The 10826-nt window shown below is 43.4% G+C and overlaps 1 protein-coding gene across 3 annotated transcripts in view; it reads right to left on the bottom strand.

The window, feature by feature from the left end:
- ARMH3 (armadillo like helical domain containing 3) overlaps positions 1-10826 on the bottom strand; it is a 119461-nt gene that overhangs the window by 13480 nt on the left and 95155 nt on the right. The gene's annotated exons all lie outside the window — the stretch shown is intronic.

Below are 10826 nucleotides of genomic sequence, written 5' to 3'. Positions count from 1 at the left end.
GTGGGACAAGCAGCAGCGCAGAGCTTTGGTCTGACCCAGCACTCCCTCATCTTTGCAGCTGTCCTGGAGCTAAATGATGTGCTAGTGCTTCAGCACCACCCTTAGCCCCCAAGCTGATCAAGACATGGGTATTAATTCATATATTCATGACTGCTAGGATGAAGAGGAGGAGGAGGATGCTACAACAGTCTGACAATTCAGATATGCCCTATCCAGGGCACATCCACAGATCCAGAGGATGCAGAGTGGATCTGGTGAATACAGTGAGAAAGACAAAGACCTGGGCATGAGATGCACGTATATATGGGCATGTTACATGTGCAAGATATGCAACATGCTGCCATCCCAGCTCCAGTGCCCCAGATGCCCTACATCAAGCCCCCACTGCCTGTACTACACGCAAGTGAAGGACCCACAGCCACCTCCTGCTGCTGGCTGAGAGCATACAGCCAACACAGCCCCCACCAGCTCACACAGCTGTCACTCTCAGGGGAGGAAGAAGCAGCCTGTCTAACCTGAGGGCAGGAAAAATTCCTGGAAGGAGGGCTTTTCCAAGAGTTTAAAAAAAAAAAAAAATCCAACTAACCCAATGCCAAACCATTATCTAGCTCCACCAAGAGGAAGCTGTAAATGCGCAATGAAGTCCCCAGGCCAAGCTCTTGTACATGAATGAACATCCATGTACAGTGCTGGCATTTCCAAAGCTCATGCAGGGAAAAAAGTTAAAGATCATGAACGTAATTACATGAAAAATTAGCAATTAATAAAATAAACACCCTTCAGAGCAGACTTTTAGACCTAGATGGTGAGATCTGGCAGGAACTGGAAGAGGTCCACTAAGCTTGCCTGTTGTTAGAAATTTTGTGAGGAAGGCAGGCAGCAGACAGGATGATGGCGGGAGCATAAAACCCCAAGATAGATAGATTTGCTTTTTTGGAGTTAGAGCCCATTTTGGAGTTGTGAACCCTTATCTCCAGCTGGTGGCATTTATGAAAACGTTTCTCACTGCTAGGTATGTAAGAGCACTTGCCATTCTGCCAAGGCTCGAAATGCACTGCAGATAGCTATGGACTGGACCGTTAATTTTTTTATTTCCCCATTGTGCTTACAATTAACTTAAGTGCTGAAATGTGATGGGCTGTTCCAAGGGATGCTTTTATCTAGCAGCTGCATTCTAGCACAGCAATAAATCAACTGCTGTCACCAACACGTAAGACAAGAGGAAGAGCATCCTTATACTCACTGTACCTGTTCAGCCAAACTGGTTACCAGCATTCTGCAAATGAATGCTCTGATTTGTGTGAGTTTGTTGGTGCAATCCTATCTTTAGAGGAAGATCTTGTCTCCCTGGACACAGAGAGAAAACAGTCAGCAGCAGCTCTCCAGCACAGCAGTTAACTGACCAAATAAGACCAGTACCCCTGATGCCCAAAACAAGATAAAAGTTTAAAACAGTTTCTAAGGATGGAAGCTGAGCTGCTGCTCCAGCTGAACTGAGAAGCTAGGACACGAAGCTGTTACAGAAATTAAAGACAGCTACAAGAACCTAAAAAATAGCAGCTGATGATTTTAAGAAAAGGTCAGAAAAAATATATATTTCTAGGGACAGCAGGCAGAAAGCATCCTGGCAAATTTTGAAACCAAAATACACAATTTTGGGTTCAGATTGCTTCAATCAGGTGCTAACACCACACGTGGTGTACACCAGACAAAGAAGAAGATGAGTAAACTAATTTTTAATAAAGAAATTAAGATTTCCCAGAAGACAAGCGGTTCAGAAATAAGGCTTTGTAGAGAACTGATTAGGACAGGGAATTCCAAAAACACCCTTGCCATTCAAGAGAAAAAAACAAGTGGACTGTTCCTGCTTGAAGGAAACCAAAATCTACTTGTGCCCGACAGTAAACAGCTGGGAGATTTATTCTGGTTAATCAAACATCTACAATCGTGGGAGGTTTCTGGAACTACATCACCTCTTCCAGGTTCACAAGAATCAGAAAAGGATGCAAGAGAGCTTGTGCTCCTCATGCAGCCACCACTGACTTCTACAGGATATACTGATTACAGGCTTAGAAAAAAGCTCAATAGGAGCCTGACTTGAAGATCAAGATGAATAAAAGGAGAACACAAACACTCCAAAAAGTTACGGAGCTTGCCACACTTATTTTTTTTCTGCTTCTCAGAGTAATGACAGACAGAAACCTCTATGAATGCTACTAGCATAGCCCAGGGTCTGACACTTGCTGAAAAAAAGTAGATGCTAACCTAGCTTGTGGCTTTTATCTTTTAAATGATCTGAATCTTGCACACTTTGTGCAACATGAATAAACTTAAAGGAAGCTGCAAAGTTAAATAGCAATATGATAACAAAAAAAAAAAAAAAAGCCACAAACCAAGCAGATGCTGTATATTTAAAGCAACCAGGCAACTAAGAACAGCACAAGGACATTCCAGAGAAAAATTCTGCTAGGACTAGGGCAGGAAGGTAGGTACTTGGAGGGGGAGAGCTCAGAATGATCTGTTCCACAGCTCCTGCTTAAATTTAAGCAATTAGCTACAACAGAAGGCTAGCTATTAACTGCACAATGAAAGCGATAAAAACGCAATGATTCAGTGGCCTGAGGAGATGCAGTAAGAACGTCAAGGAAGAAGAAAAATAGAACTCACCTGCTTAACTGACCACAAAAAGAGAATGAACTCAAGTCCATTAAGATGGGGAAAACCAGAACTTTTAAATGCAAGCTAGAAGTCTGCATAGCCAAGGAATCAGATGAGCAAGTGATTGTTTGATTATTTGTACTAATTTGCAGTTCTACAATACTTTTTTCCTGAAATAAGGGTGCTTGAATCAATAAACAACGTTTAAAACATGGGTTATCAGGCTTGTACAGTGACAACACAGTACTCCTGCTTTATTTTTGTTCATTCTCTAATAACTTCTAATCCTCTGTTTGCCTTTCTGACGACTGTTGAGCCCTGAGCCAACATTTTCAGACTTATCCCAGTGATTCCCAGAGTCCTTTCCTGCATGGCAATATCTAGCAGACTTCCCTACAGCTTAAAGGCTCTAAGAGCCTTATAAATTCAATCTGCAAAAATTCTTTCTAAAGATATTGCCCAAAAGAAACAGGAGAACTACAGTCAGTTGGTTAGCTACAAATAGCTGCTTTGCCTCTAGGGACAAAAGCTGTAGTAGCAGTGTGTTGGGGGAGCTAGCTATTAAGGAAAGGTGGGCAGTGCCTGGAAGTTTGTGTGCGACTCAGCCTGTAGGAAAGTTTTAGCTGTTAAGGCTTTTGCAAATCTGGAGTTGGAACAGACAGCTATAAGCTGCCGGATGATCCTTACAAACAGAAAATCCTGTAGTAAAAAGGGAACTTCAGTTGCAAAACGTGTGCTCTAAGGCTGCAATTATAAAATTGGTTTAACACAGTCTAAGTGCAGGCTACCTAAACTGCACTACAGCGTCTACAGCTCCTCCTTCAAAGGCACTTATTTCAGAGTTAAGGCATTCAAATGTGCAACTCAGAAGTGTCTTTGTTAGGTATACAACTACTGAGAGTGCTGAATGACCAGGTACAATGCTGACAGCAGGAGTAACTGTGAAGGCAGGGAAGAACAGACTTCTTGACTGTCCCCTAGAAACTGAACTTGCAGCTGTGCAACTTAAGCTTGTAAGAATTATGATAGCAATGAGATTCCTACAAAAGAGACAGGGTCAAGTCTGTCCCGATCAAGTGACTCTTCACCAATCCCAGACACACTCCTGGATCCTACTCTAACCACAGCTGGGAGAAAAAGAAGGGAAAAGTTTCTGATGACAACAGAAATAAGAGAACCAAATAATTTCTGATATGACATGCTGAAAGAGAAAAGCTTGTTGACGTTTTAATTTGTTAAATTATCCCCTTTTGTGCTGCTGGAATGGGCCATTCATTTTAAACTCCATCTGGGCAATGACCAGAGCTGAAATGGAATGAGCTTGTTTATGCTTGGAAGCATTCATGGCCACCACAGAAAAGGTCTTTTGCCTATAAAAAATAATAACAGAAGAATCACAGAGCTGCTTAAAGTTGATTGCTAAGTTAATTTGGAAGAAGCATTTGAATGGTTAGTGAGACAGCTGAAAATACAGAGGTCGCTACCCAAGACCATCACTTGCAAGGGCAGATAAGACACTAAACGTAGTGGGCTGAGACACTTCTTGACTGAAATGGAAATGTAGAAGATAGCTGTCAGCAAGATGAATTTGAGGGGGAGCAAAGACTTGGGCATTGACCATACGTAGAAAACAGGTCAGAGTTTTCTCAAAAATGAAATGTCTGCTGCTTGTTACTGTCCTGCTCAGGGAAAGAAGCCTGTGTGAACTCTTTGAAATAAACACAAAGGCACCAAAAGTTGCTGACTCCCTGTTATTTCTAGCCATTTCTCCTTATACCTAGCAGAAACAATCAGGGCCCAAGATAACAGCTATGTCTCTCAAAAAGGATTCCTGCCACGGCAAAGTGGCATCTTGCAATCCAAAGATATTTGGAGGACAAAAAGGGCTTGTGTGCCTGGGAACTTAGTGTTTATCCCTACAACATTTGTTCTTTAAATCAAACCTACTAATTCACCAGCTTCCTCGCAATTCAGACACTCTCAGCAAGTGCCCCTAAACACCACAGAGGACATATCCCTTCAGAACATTTGGCTGACAAGAGGCTGAAAAGACACATCTTACCTCTACAAGAATGACCGTGCTATCTCCACAGAGGTTTAGATGCTGGATGGACAGAAAGGACACGAGACAAAAGGGGAGGTTTATTGCTAATAGCCCAGATAAGATTATTGTGTTGGCTGTACGCCCGTCATTGATGTATAAGGGAAAGGTGACTTGTGCTGGCACTGGACCCGCTCTCTCCCAAGAACGAGGAGAACAAAACTTATGCTTCTTTTCCAAAGCACCTTCTGCTGTTGAAGCCTCAAGCTGAGCTAATTGGTACACAGAGCAGCAAGCTGCAGAACTACCTGTCCACAATGCCTGCCCTCTGAATCAAAAAGCACGTACCCCTTGCTGTCACTGCTCCCAACCGAACCTGCTGGCTGTAGAGATGGGATGTACTTGTACTGCACTACAGAAGGCTTAGCCAAAAGTAATGCTACTCTCTCTTGGGGGAAGAAGTTGATCACCAAGACTTCCACTTTCTCTCTAAATTTCTTTAACCATATTCCTGGATAAGTTCTTATAGGGTCTATAAGGGAAATATCATCTCCACGGTAATTTCTGCAGTGCTTGGAGGACACCATTGTTCTACAGCCTAAAAATCCCCGTGTGAGGATTTAGTACTCCCAAGAGCCTCTTGGACATCAAACGTTTTCAAAGCTATTAGCTCCGATGGGTTTTTGAATAAGGCTCAGGGAAGCCACTCGCTTGGAATTTCTCATAAGGAAAAGGTAGCTCTGACCTGGCAGGATAAAAATTGCTGAGAAGGAGGAGGAGGAAGAAAGCCCACACAGCCCACGTTCTCTGCAAGTGAGGAAATGAGATTTGATTTACTCCGTGATTCTGAGGTGTGTTCAATTTCAGCTTGAATTTCCACTGCATAAAATTCAGCTTGGCTGAGCAACGTCCCCATTAGAGACTGTCCAAAGCAATATAAGGCAATGCACACAATGATCTTTGAAACTGAAAGTTCAAAGCCTCTGTGATTTTTTTTCCAGCATATTTTTGCATATGCAACTCATAAACCTGTGTCTTCCAAGAAGTAAGAGGAAGATGATATAAAAAAAGCAATTAGATACAGTGCATACACAGCTCCTTATTGTTGCCAATTAATCAATTTATTTTGCTCACTGGTTAATTTCGTCTTACTACACAGCAGAGAACAACTCTGGGTCTGTTTTCCACGTTTCAAAGGGATTAGATGACGAGCAGAAGTCACTCGCTTAAAAGGACTTAAGGGCTTCAGTTCAGAGATTAATAACTCAGTTGCTTTTTTGCCAGGTTTTAAAACCACTAATTTATACTGCATCAGCTTGTAGTTTTACTTGCACAACTATTTTTGTTTTCATGGGAATATTAAATCCTGCTCCTCCCAAACTGATGCTGCATTGCCCTCTTGATATTATTCTCACATCTGAATTTTTGACTATATTTAAAGAGGATTTCATGCTTGCTTAGCAAATTCCTTATGAAACAGCACCTAATACTAATACACAATTAATACATAAAGTGTGTGACTTTTCCTAACTAACCAGATTGGTTGAGCAGCCCACTCAGGAATTCAACATCACCAGGAGGCAGGTTGGGTGGAAGCTTTGGAGCAGATTGCTCTGCGTCTCCATCTTGCAGGGCAGAAAAGCTCTACAAGAACTGTGATTGCACACATTTGGTCACACAGTAACACACCTCTAAGGTGAGAAAAGCCATCGGGTCTCATTCCCACCTTGGGTTAACAAAGAACACTTGGCACCACACTTACCCTGCTGAGAAGCAAGGCACAGAAGCTGAAGGGGGGCACACCTCTGCATTTAATGGGCTCCTGATCTCACAGTTCTGAGAACCGCTCACAAGGGGAAGTTTCACTGAAACAGTGCTAAAATTTAACCCCAATGCTTTTGCCATCTTCATCCGTATGCATAAAGCTAAGCAAGTTTGCTGGTTGAAAAAAAAATCAGGTACTTTAAGGCACTGGCTTTTGTTGTAAAGCTGCTGTGGCCTGAGCAGGCCTTACTCAGGGAATATTCACTTCCATATGCCGTTTTAAGGACTGACTTGTGACTGTGCCTAGGGCTTCTGTTTGGTGCACTTTTATAAATGGTAATAAGTAGAGCTGTTCACTTGGTTTACTGCTTCTAGATGACAACTGCCAACTACAATCAGCTCAGGGAGAACAGGAGGGCAGGCTTGGCAGCAGCCGCAGGACGCAGCATCGTAGCAGCGAGAGCTGGTTGTGCATTAGGAAAGCTGTCACAGTTCTTCCTTTTCATCTCTCTAAAACATGTCAAGGGCACTAATTAACAGGACATCCAAGGCACACAAAGGCTGAGAAGAAAGAGGATGTCTCTAGTGGTCTGCTAAGGCCCAGTCCCAAGATGACTATCAAGACTTGAGGAGCCCGCCAAACTCTCCCAGTCTCCAAAACTGTCTGATACGCAGAATTCAAAGATCATAAGAGCTGCAGAACTGAGGGAAAAAAGGGAAATAAAGTGACCTACTTTATATTCTATCGTCACATGTTGGCATTTTACGATTCCTTCCTTTTCAAAAGAGGCATATGTAAAGGAATCCTCTCAAACATGTGCTGTCAGCAGCGTGAGAGCACACAGCCACCCGCAGAAGAAACAAGGGCAGAATAAAACCCAGGCCAAATAATGTTGCCAGAACAACAATTCAATACCCAGAGGGAAGGGAACAAACAGTAGGAGCTATACCGAGTAAGAGAAGCCTGTGGTCTGAAACACCACTCAGCACTCCCCCAGAAGGCCTTACAACCTCTGCCAGGAAGCAGAACGGTCTGATCACCTTTCTCTAACAGCAAGTAACAAAGGATGGGTGTGATCTTAAACACTTCACGGATAATTCCTGCAGCAGCTGTTCCCATCTCTGTAACAAGGAAGGGAGCAGAAGAATCTGCAGTTTGCAAGCACCTGGGCACGACCATGTAAGGTTACTGGCGATGAGGTGAGCACTCCTGAGTCCAGATTCACTTTGTAAGTCACAGCCCTGTCGAGAGCTGGAAAGCAAGGCTTTCTGTGAGAGTACAGGCAGGTGATTGTCCTTTCATTTTTAAAGAGGAATGCTATCAAAATAAAATCCTCCCACTCCCCAAAACAGATATAACTTCTAAAAAAAAAAAAAAAAAAAAAAAAAACCAAACATTTCAAACAAGTTCAGGATTGCACCAACCCGTCATTTTTCTTCAAGCATCTTGACCTGACCTTTTCCAAACACATCATAGAAAGAACTCTCCCTGACATACGTAAGCCAAGGCCATCCCAAGTTATGAGCTCATATAAAAAGCATGGTGGCTTCAGTCCAGGTCTCCCAACAGAGCAGTTACCTCCATCCACGTTTCACTCAGGTGAAGGGATTCTGGGTGAGGATAGGGGACCAGGCTTTGCCTCAAGCTAACAACGCAGCTGAGATAAGGCCACAAGTTGCTGGTTTGACTAAACAACTGCCTTCAGATGAACAACTGGGACAGGCTGGTCAGCAGTCCCAGTACAGTGACTGGCTTCTTTATGCTGAGAGGTTTTCTGTCACGTTAACTGCCCAGCCCTAGCACCGAGTCCTAGTTCTGAAACATCGACATACTAAATAACGACAGATGCACTTTTAAGACTTAAGCAGCCCTGGTATATGATCCCTCTGGGCACCACTGAGAGCAGAAAGCTCAGCAAGAATTGGATGATGTGCGAAACTGTCATCAGCTGGAGAAATTAAGTTCCCATCATGTTAATATTCTCCCCTGCAAAAAGTGTGTCATACGCTCAGGTGTCTGCGAAGAAGGCTGAGATGAGGCATTACAGAAGCTTTCTTTCTATTCTTCTGAAAAGGGGAGTTTTAGCTCAGCAACAGACCCAAGTTTCCTTTCTATACCTACAAAGCAGCTTGTAGGTGGTACCGTAATTAAACAGGTCCATCACTTAAAATAGAAAAGCACATCCTCATAACTGAAGTAAAAATTAAGAGTCTGTAGTGAGATGCTTCCATCAAATCATTGGCTTTCAGAAACGTTAGCTGCTGCTTCAAAAATCCCCAGCAAAACAAGTCTGGAAGCAGAAAACAAGAGACAGACAGGAAGCCAAAGTTCCAGCACAACTACCTTGGCTCCCTCGGAAATCCTCATTTCTGCTTCTAACAGCTGGAAGACTGCACCTGTCCTGGTGTTTCAAGATGTTAGAAAAAGTAGCTAATGCAAATAAAACATGGCCTAAAAGAAGTCAGTAGCATAGCTCATGTCTACCTTTTTGAAGAAGGGAAATGGACAAAAAAACCTACAGATATAGTCATGCGAAGCTCCATCTAGACCCATGTTTGGTGTTACATCCCATTACAGAAAATTACTATTGCACTGACACCACAGGGTGACAACAGGTAATATTTCATGCAAGTTGGGCAGATGTTTGACTCCACACCTACATGATGATACAACTGAGCAAATGCTAGCATCTAGGTTTGGGGAGAAGTATATGCAATTTCTAGTGCAGGAGAGGAATGGAAAGGGAAGCTCTGTCACTAGCCAGCTGAGCACGTTCTTCCTTTAAAAATTTGGAAGGAGGACTGCTGACAGAGAGAAATCCGAGGGTAGGCTATGTATAACCTCCATGTTCACCTAATGATTGCGTTGTCCTGGGTTTGGAACATTAATTTTGACAGAAGTAGGAGAAGGCTGTAAAGGACAACACAATGCCTAAATGAAAAGATTGGTGTCTTAGCAAACCATTGCTCTAACTGCAAGTTTCTCGGGTACTTTCACTTCACAAATGTTGCTGAAGAAGTATAACCAGTGTGGAGTTGATAGCATTACCCAGAGAAACAGACTCTCACAGTATCACCGTGATGATATTATTTCTGGCTTCTCACTGTGTCAAAGGTGCTCAGAGAGCTCTAGAACAACTCAGAACATGAGCAGAGTGGCTCACTTTGGTCTGCAAAAGATTGTGTAGGCCTTCCTGAAGTCAAAGCCCCCCAGAACAAGCCAACTAGACCCATTACACCAGCTTCCTGACCTAATCCCAGATGCTAAATCACATTGCCAGAAAGATGTCATATCCTTCTGTCACTGCATGTCACTGCAAGTGGATGTCATCTTGGAGGAACGATGGTCACTAGAGGGAGAGGAGCTCACTCACACCATCACCAGTGGGAGGAGAAGCACTCACAAGAACCTCTCTGCTTCTCCTGCACGCAATACACACTACAGCAGGGCCCCAACCCAGCATTTTCAGAGCAGTCAGGAGGTCCAAGAGCAAGAGTTCAACAGCATTTGGTGTGTTTTTACATCCACCTCAGAAACAGATGCTGTCTGCTGAATTACAATTGCTGAGGAAAATGCACTTGGGAAACCAAGATGGGGTTTGTGCATAAGTAAGCCTGAAGCACAAATTATCCTTAGTGGGTTCTGCACCCAGTAAAGTGGCAAAGTTTCCAAGTAGGAGACTAGGGCATGGCAGGGGCTTCTGGAAACAAATGTTGTTAGATGTCAGTCTGCAAAAAACTACCCCGTTCTCCAAATGTTGTGGATAAATAGCTGAATTTCCATGCTACTCCTACTGCCAGAGGTCATCCCAACTAACCCATGCTTTCATGGAAGAGAAAAGCCTCCTACTTCACAACTACTACTGATGCAACTGTGACAACAGTTAATGTAAATGGAGGTTGTTGGGTTGCATCAGCTTATTTCAGAAATCCTAGGCATTTTCAGACGATGGTCCAGGTTGCTTCATCAGCTTCTTATCCAAGAGGCTGGAATATACTTATCCTGTTAGCTCTTCTTGCTGCCAAGCATTTTTCGATGGAGAACTTAAATCCATGGTTTGGAAAAGGTGGAAGAGGAATTCCTATGAACAGGTGCTTGGGTAAAAGCAAACACAAAGCTAAGAATTAATATCCTTCCGTAGGCCTGCTCTCATACCAGCAGTGAGGCAGATGCTGCTGCTGAAACAGCATGTGCTGCTAGCAAGACTTTGCTCCCCAGGAGCCTATTTGTGCCTTAACTGAGCCACGAGGGAATCCAAGCGCCCTCTGAATACGGCAGTGGAATTGATTCATAGCCCCAGGCACCTGGCTGATGCAGAGCCATCTTCCCCAGTGCCATCTCTGGACATCCATCCTTCCCCTG

Source organism: Aythya ferina, assembly GCF_964211825.1.
Source record: "Aythya ferina genome assembly, chromosome: 7".
In the NCBI taxonomy this organism is placed as follows: domain Eukaryota; kingdom Metazoa; phylum Chordata; class Aves; order Anseriformes; family Anatidae; genus Aythya; species Aythya ferina.
Note: the sequence above shows the minus strand (reverse complement) of the source record. Positions and strands in the feature narration are given on the sequence as shown.